Source organism: Haliotis cracherodii, unplaced genomic scaffold (assembly GCF_022045235.1).
Source record: "Haliotis cracherodii isolate W230 unplaced genomic scaffold, xgHalCrac1.p SCAF_5, whole genome shotgun sequence".
NCBI classification, from domain to species: Eukaryota; Metazoa; Mollusca; class Gastropoda; order Lepetellida; family Haliotidae; genus Haliotis; species Haliotis cracherodii.
Window position 1 is genome coordinate 11,521,717 of NW_027266308.1, and position 16,940 is coordinate 11,538,656.

Sequence of the window (16,940 nt, forward strand, 5' to 3'; positions counted from 1 at the left end):
CTCCGGACATGATTAAGGTAAATGTTTTTAAAGCTGGTAGTGTATGTTGTCAGCTCCCGTCGGTGTGTCATGAGCTTGCCCAAGGGTGGTATGTAGCTCATGTAATGAGAAGACTTCATTATAGTCTTCACCATTATCAGAAGTGAAATTTACTTTTATCTTTTACTGTTGTTTCTTAATTTTTTGAAACATAATTAGAGGTTGAAGAATGTTTTGCTAACGTTTCTCCAAGCTCATTGGCAATGTCAGTTTTCTCCGTTTCTTCCTTAAGATGGTGAACAGATGATTTTGAACCTTTGCCATTTTTTTTGGTACTATATTCCACACCTTGGATATGGGTGTGCGGGAATTTATTTTGGGGACGTAGCTCCTCCAGGACTGACGCTTATGTTGTTTAAAAGCACGTCATGCTTTGGCATTTGTAATTTTAGCCTTATCTAAATTATGGACTGTAGGATGTCCGCGGAAATATTTTTCGCTTTCTTCCTACATTTCCGTGCCTGTTTGCAGTCATCGTTAAACCATGGTTTGCGAATATGTGGATTTGCAGAGGACTTGGGGATTGTTTCATCAGCAATGTAATTTAGCAGGTCTGAAAACAACTGTATCCGTTCTTGAACATGATGAAAAATGTCAGGTTTTAATTTTCCTGTACATAACAATTCATATGATGACCAATCAGCCTTTGTAAAATTCCACCTAGTTGATTGTGGATCGTCAGTAGGTTTAAGAGTTTTAAGAATAGTCGGGATGTGATCACTCCCACAGAGGTCATCATCAACTGACCATTCAAATTCGTTGTGAAGGTTTGAATCAGTGATTGTTTGTATTTGAACTTCCCCACAAAGGGTTATGCCCATTAAGATCACCTATGATGATGCAGGGCTTTGGCAGTTGATCAGACTGTTGAAGCACAGACGAAGGAGGAATGTACAAGGAACACAATGTAAGCGTAATGTGCAAAGTAAGCCAAATTGCAACATCTTGAAGATTTGTATTCAGAGGAACGGCACTGTGAATGACGTCATGTCTGACCAATATAGTAGAACCTCCAGTAGCTTTATCGCATGGAGGCGAAAAGGAGTGATGACAATTATATTTCCTGAAGGCAAAATTATCTGTATGCTTGAGATATGTCTCTTGGAGACATATTGCCGATGATTTAAAATCCTGTAATAATAATTGTGTTTCATTAAAACTCTTTCTCAGTCCTCTGCAATTCCATTGTATCATATTGGACAATTGAGTCATGGAGGCTCAATTGGAGATCTCTCACGTGAACGTGAGGACGAATTACTCCTACTGTCCTGTACAGACAGAGTAACCTCCATGTCAAGAGGCTCAAATGAGTTGTGTAGAGATAACACTGGGGGCGAGGCTGCCGGAGATGTTTGTCTTCTATTAAATTTTTACTCTTTTCTTTTTGACTAGCAGTCTGAGTGTCAGTCAGAGTTGAAGTCTGGGTTGCTGAACTAGTCTGATTATCAGATGTTTGAGGACTGCTTCTAGCGGTGTTAATGGGCTGATCAGAATGGACCCATGATAGATCCAATTGGCATGTGATTGATGCAGTGGCAATTGATATAGGTGCAGAATGTGGAACTGCAGCAGAATAATTTAGTTGTGATTGATTTGTTGATTGTTTGGTGAACAGGTCTCTGCAAAAGAAATGTTTTCATTTTATTGATTTTGGATTCCAGTTGCCAAACAGGATATGACTTTGAAGAAGACAAGTGTTGGCCACCACAGTTAGCACAAACAATGTTCTCCTCACAGTCTTTACCCTGATGGCTGCCAGCACAACGATGACATCTGACAGGTTTATCACATGATTTTGAACCATGGCCGAAAATTTTCACATTTATAACATCGGTGTGGATTTGGGATATACATATCCACTCCGATATTGACATAACCAGCTTTGATTGATTGCGGTAAGGAGGAACACGCAAAAGTGAATAGGTAAGTATTGGTATTCCTGACAATTTCTTGTTCCAACATATCAGACAGGCTTTGAGCTCTGTCCCGAACAATTCCCCGACACGAGTTCAGTGTTCTGTGCACGGACACAGCAACATCAACATTGGCAAACTGAGTTATTGATAAAAGATTCAGAGATTGCTGTCTCCGTGCACCCTCCACATTTTGTGAGCCAGACCGAAGGCGGGTTACGTTTTTTACTACACCACAAATTCCGGAAACAGCTTTTGAAATGGCGAAAGGGTTCAGCAGGCTCGATCACAAGAAAGCGAGGCAAGAATCATTGTTTTGAAACACATTTTCAGTTGAACATATTCAAGTCTTCTCTTTTTTTATGACGAGTTGAACCAGGTAGTTGTTGCGCCATAATGAAAGGAATTTATTCAGCACCCACCCGCCATCGAGTGTCAATAAGGACGACGCTGAAGAGGAAGCCTGTCTACAACACCAGGTTTACAGGGATGGTATACTCCAGTAAATACAACACGAAAAGCTACATTTGTCTACTAAAAGAAATGCCCAGCTGTTTCGGCCTATGACAAAGAACATTGGAGACATATAGAATTTGGAGATTGACATCACCAGATTGGCACATGAGCCATTGCCTTCTGGCATAGGTCTCTAGGCAATAATTATATAGGCAAAGTTTGTTAAACATATTTGATCATCATAAATTGTTTTATATGATGTTTCTAAAGTGACACTTTTCCATGCACAGGGCATGGCGTGACCAGCCGATTGATAGCCGATAGAATCGGGCCAATTCTACCACCCGTCTAGGCGAAGTAAGGGTCAAAGTGGTGTGTTGGGCAAAAGGAACACTGGTTCCTGGCTCCAATGCCCTCAACCACCAGAATCATGTCCTACGCTGACACAGGGGTGAAACCCACGGCAAACAGGTTGCCCAATTCGGTCACCTTTTACGACCAGCAATGGGGTGCTGTGGAAACATTCTACCACGGGGTAAGAGCTATTAGCGTCGTTACCCAGCACTCACCACGGGGAGGTTGCTCTTCATGAGTGCCCACTTAACCGCAGAAACGTTCTGATTGAAGCAATGGGTCTAACTACATATTCAACCAATGATAACAGCTGAATCGTTCGTTGTCTGAAACCCCTGGGCAGTCAAGGATATATAATCTGCAGCAATAGAAACGCAAAAGTGATTACATATGAATATTTAATATATCATATGCGTGAGTGAGTATGGTTTTACGCCGCTTTTTTGCAATATTCCAGCAATATCACGGCGGGGAACACCAGAAGTGGGCTTCACACATTGTACTAATGTTGGGAATCGAACCCAGGTCTTCGGCGTGACGAGCTAATGCTTTAACCACTAAGCTACCTGACCGCTCATATAATTAATCAACAGTTGGTCGGGCGTTGTCTTTTTGGAAAATTGCGTTCGTTTGTTGCATAATTGGAAGGACGTGTAGCCGAAGAATATCATTCGTGTAACGTTGTGCTGTGAAACCCCCAAAGTCCGTTCTACCAGCGTACGAGATGGCTGTCAACATCATCACACTACCACTAACAAATCTTTCTACTTCATGCATACAGTTTTGCTAATATATTCTTACAAGCATTGCCTGCTTAAATCGTTGATATATTTACACAGTGAAACGTACTTAAAAAGACGTGTGGATGTTATCTGTAATGTCAATGTTCTTTCTTCAAAACCCCCAAAACACAGTTGTCAAAGAATAAGAGACATCTTATTCAGAATAACTATGTGATAAAATTTAGAAGCAGTGGATATATTTATACCAAGTACATTTACCCCCATTAATAATTTTGGAAATAATGAGTGTCAGTATATTTGTTATCAATAATCAATAACAGTGGGGTGAATTCATGTAGAGTAATGCCTGCAGCTACACCTTATTAAAAAATACTTTGGTATCAAATAGAATTATACATGTTATAGACCCTCATTACATATTGAGAGACCTGTGATACAACATAGAAACGTTCTTCCCCATCATACCAAGCACCTGCATTATATCTCATTTGGTCCATCTGTCACACGACTACACTTCCAACATCTCTACTACACGGGTACAAAAGACAAATTTAAGAATGTAATATTTTTTGTTTTGAGGTAACTATCATTATGAATTATTTAATTCAATATATCAGTGTAATTCACGTAGAGTACACTGGAGTTGCTGGAATATTGCTCGAAATAAAGGGAAAGTTGATGATTAGAAAGCTGAAGTCATACATAAGTACTAAGAGCTAACTTACAAAGTAAGCTACAGCTATCCTATTACTTTCCGTTTGAAGTTCTAATGTTCTAATTTCCGAAAAACCACAATTGACAAAACCGCAAGTGTTCAAAATGTTGATACAAACTAGGACATAGGGGTTTCAGTTTTATGAAAGGAATTGTTTTCCGAAACAGTGACAGCAAAGTAGAGTTAATAATAATTTTATGATAAGCTATGAAAGAATAATGTGTCTTTCAGATTTCCAGGTCAAAGCATTGGCTATTCAGGCCAAAGACCCGGGCTCGTTTCCTCAAATGGGTGCAATACAGGAAAGCAATTTCTTGTGTTCCTCTCGTCAATAAAACCACACTCACTCTCCGTTACTAGTCAAGATATTCACAGATAAACGCAAAGAGGATCACAGGATCAAATGTTTTAACGTTGTTGACAACATATTGACCAATGAGGAGGCTGGTAAAATATAGGGGTGTTTACTGATTGAGTGGTCACATTCAAGGGCCCTTGGCCCTATTCATATCGATCACTAATGACAAAGTTGACCATGGAACCGACCTGGGCCTTGAGGCTGAAAGCTTAGGTATTTGAGAAGCTGTTGGGTACGGAGAAACGTTTGAGTATCATAGATGCCACAGTTATTAGTGATACACCCGAGGACAACAGGCTTCATATTGACAAAGACTACGACGAGGATCCGGAAGATTAAACCTATATGGCGCTTAAAATACCTACGAGACGAAGATGTTGATATTTTTACTGAAGGGTGATTGAGTTAAGATTTATTGTCACATCGGCAATAGTTCAGCCATGTCGTGACTAAATCAAGTTGTACAGTAATAATAAATAAATATAGACATAGATATATGAAATCTGTCGTCAATGGACAGTAAAAGAACTAAAGTATCACAGCTATAAATATAAAACTAGTAAGTAACTATAAACATAAACGATGGAGCCATAATCTAATTTAGAGCGGATCAGAGACCTATACAAGTGGAGGAGGGTTGTCTGATCACCTCCCCACTTTGTACTGGCAACAACTTTCAACAAATCTAAAGCCTTCAGGCATTTAGTTTTGAGATAATTAATATGTAGCTTAAAAGTTAATGATGATCGAAAATGAGACCCAGGAACTTGGCCTCTTCTACAACCTTGATAGGAGTGCCATGTAAAAATAGCTCTGGATCCTTGTGGTGCTTGTATTTCCTACAAGAATGGATACAATTGGTCTTAACTTTTATTAAAAATTTAAAACCATTTTCAAGACACCATTTTTCGATTTTGTTGAGACACTTTTGCCACGACATGAAATGTTAAATGAGTCAGTGAGTGAGTTAAGTTTTAAGTCACATCAGCAATATTTCATCCATATTGTGACTATCAAGATTAAAGATTATAAATACTATAATGTATAAAAACCTGCCATCGACGGGCAGTAAAATAACTAGACATATCACAGAGAAATATTTAAAACTAGTATTGAATCATAAAACGGATACTACGATACATAACAATACATTATAAAATCAGGCTATTGATCTCCATCAACTGAATGTAGATCACCATACTGGGGTCCATGGGGACTTACAGTACTTTTGCTACCTGCATGGACCCCAGCCGGATTTACATCATGCCTTCAGCTGTTGGCGATTATTGGGAAATTTAGCCAAACTAAAAGAACACATATGCTACTATTAAAACTATAGTAGGAATAACAAACTTTGAATATTTTGGACTTACAATACCCTCTCAGGGGGACAATAATTTTACACTACTTTAACCCCCTTCGAGGATACAGCCACAAACATTCACAGATATCAATTTATTCTACTAATGTTAAAACATCATTTATTTTTAAACAAAACAAATTAACAAAATTTACTAAACAACTCTATTTCCTTTAAAAAGCTCAATAATTAAATGACAACTAATAGTATTAAAAAGATCCTTCATAGATTTAACTTTGAAATAGTTATCCCTTGCGATGGAAAAATCAACACAGTCAAGGAGGACATGCTTGACTGTGATTCTTTCATCACAAGCTATGCAGAACGGAGGATCCTCACCTTTGTGTAACGAGAATGGCAAATATGACATCGTCTTAATACGCCCTCTTCAATTCTGGACTGACAACCCAAGTAGGTGTGACATTTGGCTTAATGTCATGTTATTTATTTATACCTACCTGGGTGTCCAACTTCTTTTGCATCAAATCTCGGATGTAACATCTAATCACAGATTTGATATCGCTATAAGAGACAAGAAGTGGCGTCACAGATTTGATGAGTGCTGCCTTCGCAGCAGCATCGGCCATTGTGTTCCCAGCGATTCCGACATGGCTGGGCAACCAACAGAAAATGATGTCGTATTGGACAGTAGCAAGATGATTAAACAATTTAATAATTTCTATTAAAATTGGATGTGTGGAAGACATGTTTTTAATAGCCTGAAGGCAAGAAAGAGACTCTGACAAATGATTAATTCTTTATGGTTAGTTTGATTGTTGATATAATTTAGTGTCGTTAGAATAGCATTTGCTTCTGCTGTGAAAATAGAACAGTTATCTGGTAACTGGGATGAGATAGTCCTGAATCCAATGACGGTGATGCTGGCTTCACTAACTGCCATGGTGGAAAAGAGAAAAGCTGAGTGGGGTCATTGTTTCCCAGACTGATTTGCGCAGAAGAGATATCAGATTGTGTTCTTATTCCAAGTGTTAGAATAAGAGAAGATTTTTTATCATAGAGATTTTTGTAAAGTGGATTAAACACACATTCATACGCTGGATTAGAATTAGTAGAACGTAATTTAGAGATATACTGTAAAGATAATTTAATCCGTCGGTGTTTAAGGGATGGCTCATCAGCCTCCACATACAAACTGTGAATAGGTGAAGTTCGGAAGGCTCCAAGACAAAGCCTCAGGCCTTGGTGATGAATGGTGTCTTATAATTTTAAATTGCTCTTACAAGGCCCACCATAGATGATCAAATTAAGAGCGTATAAGAGCTCTGTATAGTTGGAGGAGGGTTTTCTGATCCCCTCCGCACTTGGAATTAGAGACAACTTTTAACAAATCTAGGGCTTTCAGACATTTAGTCTTTAAGTTTTTTATATGTGGCAAAAAGGTTAAATGATGATCGAAAATTATACCCAAAAATTTCGCTTCTTTTACAACTTTAATGGGGGAGTATTCTAATATTAGTTCAGGGTCGATGGCAAAAAACATTAAAGTCATCCACAATCAACGATCCATCAATTGAATCATTTAAAACCTTTGCTAAACTGTTGATTTTGATGCTAAACAAAGTGACAGACAAAATACTGCCTTGTGGGACACCCTGATACAGATTATAATGATCAGGGTTGACCCACGCGGACTTGAAATTGCCTCTCAGTTAAAAACTTGGGTATAAATTGAGGCAAACGGCCTCGCAATCCAAAATCATGTAAATCTTTTAAAATACCGCCTTCCATGTAGTGTCATATGCTTTTTCTAGATCGAAAAAGATAGACACTGCATGTTGCTTATTTACAATGTCATTCTGTACGAATGACTCCAGTCAAACTAAGTGGTCAATGGTACTGCGATGTTTACGAAATCCACATTGGGTATTTGTGATTGAGTTATTGGATTCCAAGTACCAAATCAAAATTATCTGTTGGTTTAAGGAAAGTTTCTTGTAAACAAAATGCAGATGGTTTGAAATCCTGAATTAATAGCTGAAAATCATTGAAATTGTTCCGAAGTCCTCTACAATTCCATTGGATTAAATTAGGAGAGCTGCTCAAATGGAGATCGTGAGTGGGAGGGAGGTCCATCTCCAAAGGTTCAAACTGATTGTGAACCTTTATAGATGTAGAAGGCACCTCTAAATGCTGAAGGGCCCTGGCCTTTTTTTTCAATTGCTTTTTTTCCTTTGAAGACAAGTTGGCTTCGCCCTGTACTGTTGCAGGGACAATTTCAAGTTCAGATGATGGATCTTCTGAAGGTGTTACAATGTCTGTCTGTGAGGCTGATGTGGAAACATTTGCCAGAGAATGAACAGACTCGGGAATGGTCATCGAGAATGATCTGTTCATCCACCCAAGATAACGTTGTTGTTCTCATGGTAGGTCTGGCAACATGAGCAGGAGAGGAAACTGCATTTTTATAGGTTAAGGTTGAATTGGTGGGAAGAGGCACCAACTTTTTAGCTTCAAAGTATGAAATATTGCTGGTGTGTTTGATTTTTTGAAATTTTGCTTCACGATCATATAAGGGACAGGATTTGGATGATGCCAAGTGTTCTCCGTTGCAGTTAGCACACTTGATGCTGTTGGAGCACTCAGAGCCCTCATGAGCTCCACCACAACGGGAACATACCGAGCTGTTTCAGCAAAACTTGGCACCATGATCAAACTTTTGACATTGGAAGCATCGGAGTGGATTTGGTACGTATACCTCCACCCCGATGTTGAAGTATCCAGCTTTTATATTCTTTGGAATTGATGAAAGTGAAAATGTAAACAGATAAGTGTTTAGTTTGGTAATTGTGCCATCATCTTTCTTTTTCATAAATCGCTTTACAGCAATAACTCCTTGATTTTTCAGCTCTGCTGCAATTTCCTCCTCACTCATGTCAGAAAGACAACGAGCCCTGTCTCTGACTATGCCTCTGCAGGAGTTCAGTGTCTGGTACACTGAGACAACAACTGGAATATTCACAAATTGTTTTGATATCAAGAGATTGTCAGATTGTTGTCTCTGTGCACATTCCACTAACAGTAAACCGCTTTCGAGTCATGTTACGTTCTTCACTTCTCCACAGACGCCTTTAATGCCCAAAGGGAATTGCAAATGGGTTCAGTTTTAAAGGTGTTTCATCAGAAGATGAGATCACAATAAACCTGGCCCACGAGTCAACAATTTCAGACGATAAAGACTCGACATGTCTCCGTTTATTCTTTGATAAACCAGATGGAATGGGAAGAGCCATGGTGTAAGTAAATGTTTCGATATCTCTGCTCCCCACCCGCCATGGAGTGTCAACAAGGACTATGGTGCAGTGGAAGCCCGCCTGCACCGCCAGGGCTACAGAGATGTTATACTCCAGCAAATAAAAACGTGAATAGCTATGGAATCTGACAGAAGAAATGCCAGGCTGGTTCGCCCATGACACTTTTCTGGAGAAACACAGAATTCAGAGGTTTATAATGCCACATTAGCCCATGAACCAAGGCCTTCTGGCATAGGAAATTAACAGGATCAAGTTTATGATATATCCTGATCAAACTTTGGTTGATATATATCGAAATTATTCCATTCAAGTATTCCATGCACAGGGCATGGTGTGACCAGCAGATTGATAGAAACTGGCCAATTCTACCACCCGTCTAGGTGAAGTAAGGGTCGAAGTGGTGTGTTGGGCATAGGAACACTGTTCCTGGAACCAGTGCCCTCAACTACAAGACTACCGTCCTCACGCAACCCACGGCAAACGGGCTGCCCACTTCGGTCGCCTTTTACGACCAGCAATGTAGTGCTGTGGACATATTCTACCCCGGGTCCACACAGTGGAAGAGCTATTAGAGTTACCCAGCCCTCACCATGAGGAGGTTACTCTTCACGAGTGCCCTTCTGCTACAAAGGGTGTTGAGGTCGGCACTCAATTCACTCGCGAATAAGAAAATATGCAACAGAGTCTTCAAGTTATCTCACTGCTGTTGCAGTTTTCCATACCTGTTTACTCAGTTTATACCCCCAATACACCGGACGGCGACCTTTCTGCGACCGTTCTGCATTCTTAAGTTTTGCCAGGTCTGCGTTGAAGGCAGAGGGGTCGCAGAACGGTTGCGTAGAGCGCACAAGGGAGGCAGAGGGAACGCTTAGCCATCGCCAAGAGCGGCACTGTCGCTGTAAAGTTTTGAACCTGCTTAAAACAGTCGCAGTGAGATCGCCGTCGATGTAAGTCGCTCAAGGGAGGCAGAGGGAACGCAGAAAGGAGGCAGAGGCCATGGTCGCTGAATGGTCTTTATATGAATCTGTGATGTAATCTTGTTTACCTTGTGCCTTCTCTCTGCGTCCTCTCTGCGACCTCTCTGCCTTTATTCGCCGACCATAACGACTCTTGTACGTCCTCGGCGATCCCTGTGCCTCCTTTCTGCGTCTCCTCTGCCTTCATAAAGCAACGTGTTATTTCTACAAATAGAGCAGGACAGCTTTAAATAGCGGATAATATCTATAAATAGAGTATTAGAGTCATTCTATTGCAGACGCTCAGAGAGCACGGGTCGATAAAAATGCCTCCAAAAACTAGAGCAAAAAGGGGTGATATAGAACCTCAAACCAATCAGGATGACGTAAATGAAGAAATCCAAAAACCAATTGAAAGTGGTTCAGGCGCTCACCAACAATCGGAAGTAAATACCCAGGGTAGAAATGAAATACCAGCTACAAGTTGTCTAAAACGCGCGCGTCGTGGTCCTGACAATGAAAGACAAGAGGGTGTGATTGAATCAACTAGTGAATCCGAAGTATCTGACAGCACAGCACTGGAAAAGAGAAAGAAAAAAGAGAAGGTGACATCAACTATGACAATACAAGAAGAAGAGTCAATGGTAGAATGGCTCAGGGATCATCCAGAGTTCTATGACAAAAGAATGATTGAATATAAAAATGTACAAAAAAAAAAGAATCATTGTGGAAAGATAAAGCCAACGAGTTTAATAAAGATGCCACGCTCTTCAAAGTGTGGTACAAAAGTCTTAGAACACGTCTTGGAAGACTCAAGAAGACAAAGTCTGGACAAGCGGCAGACCAAGAGCTGACTGAACGGGATAGATGGATACTCAGTAACCTAGAGTTTCTAAGGGTCCACACTGAACGTGTTCACAGGCGGCCGTTAGTCAGTGTGAGTATTTGTTATTGTATTGTTTTGCACATTTTCAAACACATTTCCATTTGTGTATCTCATTCAAAATTCTTGACCAACTTCTTATGTATATTTTCCCAGCTTGTCCAGTGCACAGCCCCTCAAGATGTCACAGCGTCGACAACAGAACATGCTGGAGATACTTGTGACAATCTCAATAATGACATTGATACCCAAGATCTTGGAGACCCTACTCCATCTTGCAGTATTTCAAGTCACACAACAGCAACTCGACGCAAAGTCAGTAACCGTGGAAGATGAGGTGATGAAGCAGATGATGCGTTTCTGTCGTCCCTTAGAGATCAAGGAGCACATCTCATGACAATGCGGGAAAAACTTCTGGAGCATCTGAAACCACCAGGTGACCAAGAGAGACTTGGGTTCGTAGAGTTTGTGCGATCTACGCTCCTCAGTCTGAATCATGACTGTTGGCGACGATGTCAAACATACATGCTACAATTGTTGATGCGGTACATTGATGACAATGAGTCATCTCGCAGATCAAAACCCATGTCATCTTCTAGAATTCCACCTCCTGCACATTATGCGTCATCAAGCTACCCTGGAACGTCATCAACATGTGGTCAGCATATGTGGCAGCCCCCCCGCCCAGCCAGTGGCCAACACAGGTGAATAATCGCACCTCAGTCTGGGGTTCAATGGATCCACACTGGTTGCAGCAGGAGTTTCCCCAGATAGACTTGCCAGGATCATCACCACGTCCATGGATAACTACTCCATCAAGCACACCAGAAACGTCCCGGTTGAGCCTTCTCCAAGATCTTGATACTGACACTCTACAAGTCGTCAATCACTCAGGCACAACAAGAACTGGTAATGGAGGTCACACTCAAGGTCGTCGTCTAGTTAACCAGACTCTGAACACTCCCCAACTGCGATTGAATGCAAGTGACTCTGATTAGGGCAAGTTGTGTTCATATTGACCATTTTAGACTCATACATTGTTACAATATGTACCATATGCATATCCTTTATGTTCTTATTTTTATCTTCTAAATGGTGTTTTATGTAAAATGTCCTAACATATTTCAAAGGTGTTTGTAAATAATATTTGATAAACAGCGTTTTATCTAGACACTTGTTTTACAGTATGTAATATATTTATATTGCCTGCTTTAAAAAAGCTTAACGACTGATGTTATTATATATACATTCTGGAAACAAATTGTGTTGACTGTTCCTACGGATGTGTATTGGTGCTTCAATAATTGGTGTTGTTTTACATTTAATTAGCGTTATATTTGAACTTCAGATATCTTTATTTTCTCTTTTTTTTCATTTCAGTGTTCAATTTATTGTAAACTTTCATTAGAGTGTTCATAGCAATGCTTGCTATGCTTTTTCTGATTAAATAAAGTTTATTAAAGCATGTTTCACTTCACTTATTCTAAGAGTATGTTTCATTTGTTATAAAATCAATTTAAGCATTCTCAACATATTTGTTTTAATAATTTGTTTAATAACATTAAAAACAACAAATGAATTAATATGTTGGTAACTCAGAGAAAATAAATAATAAATAAAGACAATAACAACCGTTTCCAAATGTACAAAATGCTACCAATTTAAAATTTATCAGTTAAGTATGATTAACTCCATACCAAGTGTCCCATAAATGTTCAAATCATGCGTTCCTGCCAAGGTACAGATCCAGCTGCACTGTCAAAATACAACTTGAGATACTCTCGTTGTTGTTTTCCTGCTCGTGTTGCACAGTTTGGTCCGACTACTTGATCGACATCACACATGTTTACTAGCTGTCGCCAGTTTCCAGGAATAAGGTTATGATTCTCATCCTCTGTATCAAGTGCTGCATTTTGTAGAGCTGGATATCTCGTGCGCATTATATTGTGCAGACAGATGCATGCTTCTACAACATCCTGTACAAATTTTGGTAACAGCTGCATTGTTGTGAGGAATACTTGAAAACGCTGAGCTAAAATGCCAAAAGCATTCTCTACCACGCGTCTACCACGAGAAATACGGTAATTGAAGATACGCTGCTCTTTAGTCAGTCCTCTTGTAGAGTAAGGTTTTATCATGTATGGCCTTTAGAGCAAATGTGTCATCACTTAGCATGAAGAATGGAATGTTAATGTCATCATGTGGCAGAGGCTCCGAAACTGGAAAATTGATTGTATCGTCTTCAAGACATTCCTTCAATTCAGATTCATTAAATATCTGGGAATCTGACATCGAACCAATAGACATAGAAATTTGTAGTTAGCATCCACCAACGCAAGGAGCACAATAGAAAAGAATCCTTTGTAATTGCAATACAAGCTTCCTGTGTTTGGGGGACATCGCAAGGTCACATGTTTTCCATCAATAGCACCACATGCATGAGGTACATTATATCGGTTTTTAAAGTCATCTGCAACTGTCTTCCACTCATTGGGGTTTCTTGGACATTGGATAACTTCGTTCTTGTACTCTTCTCGGATTGCTCTACACACCTCAGGTACAAACACAGAGATAGTGCTACGTGATACATGATACTGGTATTGTAGCGAAGGATACTTGTCTCCTGTAGCAAGGTATCGGAGAGTCACAGCAAGTTTAAGACCAGGGTCCAAACTCACTCACTCACTAGTATTTCGTCTTAATATTCTTGGGCTTACTCTTTGAAGTATTTCATCAAACATTCTTGGTTCCATTATAAGGTAATTGAAAAATGAACCTTCGTCCTCCAAACGTAGCTCGTGCAACAATTGGCTATAATGTCCGAATTGGAACCTTCTCTGATGCGTCAACCATGGGCGAACCCACAAGGTTCTCATTTTCCTTCTTCGTCTGTTCAGTTTGCGTTCCATTATACCAACACTCATGTGGTGTAACAACAGTGCTTGATGACCTTGTATGATATCAATTTTCAAGCCCTGGATGTCCATCACTAGTTGTATCACCAGGAGCTGACATAGACTGATAATAAATCGTCTGCAGATGAGCCTTTTATAGTCAGGTCATAGTATTGGTCGTAGAGGGGTGGCAGCGCGGTAGTTAGTTGCAATAAGGAGGCAGAGGGAACGCAGAGGAGACGCAGAGGGAGCGCAGAGATATCGCACAGTGAACGCCTAGGTCGTTCAGGGAACGCAGTGACATTGACAAAAGTAACATATTTAGTCGCAGAAGGAAGGCAGAACGGTCGTAGGAGCGATTACACCAAAAGAGAGTTTTCTTGAGTATGGCGACCCCACTAAGCTCTAGTCAAATTGTAGGACGCAGAAGGAGCGCAGAGCGATCGCCGTTTGGTGTAATGGCCCCTTTAGTCTCCCTTACTACGTTGAAGGGAGATTTTCATCCATCTTGCAAGCTCAAGGATGGGCAGATTAACATATACAAGAACCATGTGTTCTTAAACCTTACTGATTTAATTGCACCATATAACCCGAGAACCTGGTACAAATGGCTCTATAAATGACATCTTTGATGAGTGAGTGAGTGCGTATGGTTTTACACCACTTAGGAATATCCCTGCAATATCATGATTGGGGACACTAGAAATGGGCTGCACATATTGTACCAATGTGGGGAATTAAATAAATATATATGTATCTTCTGGCCAAAAACGTCGATCAAATATTGTTTTACTTTTGAGTATGTGGGCAAAATGTTGTATTTGGTTGTATATGATAACATATGTCATGACTAACTGATAAATTTGTAACAATCTACAATGTATTATGAGATATCATAGTATCAATATATTCTTCATATAAGCTACGTGTGATATGTATGTGTTACTTATATTATATATGGCCGTTTCTATTCTGTTGTAATTGTTTCAGGGCCATTTCAACATTTATGCATCTCTAAATCTGAATAAAACCGATCACAACCCCAGCGTCTAACCAGCTGTAACATTTGGAGCCTCAGTAAGGTGTTATTCAGATCTTCACCTGATGGTGACTGGAAGTTGATCTGATGTTGACCGGAAGTTGATCTGATGGTGACCGGAAATTGACTTGTTTACATCCCGTGATCTGTCTTTCTGTGAGTTACATGTCTTTGCCTTGTAACATCTATTTTGCCTGTTTTAATTAGCGTGCTGTGATAATGCTACTTTGCTGAACTTGTCAATAGATTGTTTATACAATCATGTGAACATTTTACAGCATTGAACTTTTAGTGTACAGCAGGGATCCAGTGAACATTACGGATTGACATGGTGTATTGGACATTTGCTGATTCTGTGATATTTTATATTGTCTGACTTTTATCTATACTTACATGTATCTGAATACTGTGATATTTGTGTATCTAAGGGTTGGGATACAAAAATGAATTTAGGAGTTGCCCTGATTGACCTCTTATTGCCCATGTTTATTTTATAGGTTCATTTTTTTTGCCTTTGTTATGTGTGGCATGCGTATGGTTACATTGTGTCATGATACATAATCCAAGTGTGCTTAGATGTCATCATTGAAGGTGTCGAGCATTTCACATATTGTTTTCTCAGTTAACATCAGATTGCATTTTTGTCATTTTTCTGAACCTTTGAAGACAGATATGTGGCTAGATCTGTGGTCACCGCATTTTTAACTAATGCCCCATTATGTTTCTTGTGAGAGATAGACAATATGGACATGAAATTCAAATCATTTTAACTTTGACAATTGTTGAGGGATTTTGGGGAGATAACTTAGACAGATGATCAATACACGTTTAGCGACATAGTGAAGAATCAGCACACCTGTATTCTACAAGAGTTACACTGATACATTGAATTTAGTAATTCAAAATTATATTTTGCTCAAGACAAAAGGCTTAAAAGCGTCTTTTATACCCGTGTGGTAGAGATGTAGGAAGTGTAAAAGATCATCCCCACTGATCGCGTGACAGTTGGACCAAGCGAAATATGATCAGCTCTCCTCTATTCTACGTGAATTACACTGCTATACGGAATTAAGTAATTACAAATGATCATTTTCTCAAGACAAAAAAAGTACTTCAGCATAAGGCTTAAAATCGTCTCTTATACCCGTGTTGTAGTGATATGGTAAACCATCATCTCCACTGTTTACAACATAATCACGTCACAGTTGGACCAAGTGAAATATAATGCAGGTGCAGGTTATGATCAGGTGGCACGTTTCCATGTTGTAACACAGATTTTTATATATGAAATGAATGTTTGTGCATGAATATTTTCTTTGTTTATACTTAAGTATATTCATGACAGTGCAGTGTACATAAACTCTGCAAAAATAAAGAGATGCAAAAGTATTAAAATCGTAAATATCTAACAGAGTGTTGCCAACAAAATTAGTTATGGCCGTGAGTGTTATCAACTGAAATCATTACAGACAACCCTGGTCGCAAAAGTAAAAACATCGTTGATATCTAAAAGAGTGTTGCCGACAAAATTAATTATGGTCATGAGTGTCATCAACTGAAATTAGTATATACCAGGGTTTTTGTATCGTAGAATATTTGTTTGTTTTAATATTGGCTAAACGTCTCCATAATCACCAGTAACTGAAGGGATGGTGTATATCCTGCCGGGGTCCATGCAGGTAGCAAAGGTACTGTGAGTCTCGATGGTCCCCAGCATGGTGGCCTACCTATAGGTTGCTGGTGATATATAGCCCAATTTTACATTGTATTGTATTGTATGAATAGTCACGTTTTATGTTAATTTACTTGTTTTAAACCTACATCTGTGATATTCTAGTTCTTTTACTATCCTTTGTCGACAGGTTGGTATTCTAAATTGATATATTGTATAATTTGATATCGTGATTATTGCCCTCTCTCAATACGTGAGTTATCTGTCCTTGGCGGACACTATATGG

At 39.5% G+C, this 16,940-nt stretch overlaps 1 pseudogene; it reads right to left on the minus strand.

Moving 5' to 3' along the window:
* Positions 1-12,764: 12,764 nt before the first annotated feature.
* On the minus strand, positions 12,765-16,699 carry LOC139442430 (putative nuclease HARBI1; annotated as a pseudogene).
* Positions 16,700-16,940: the final 241 nt, after the last annotated feature.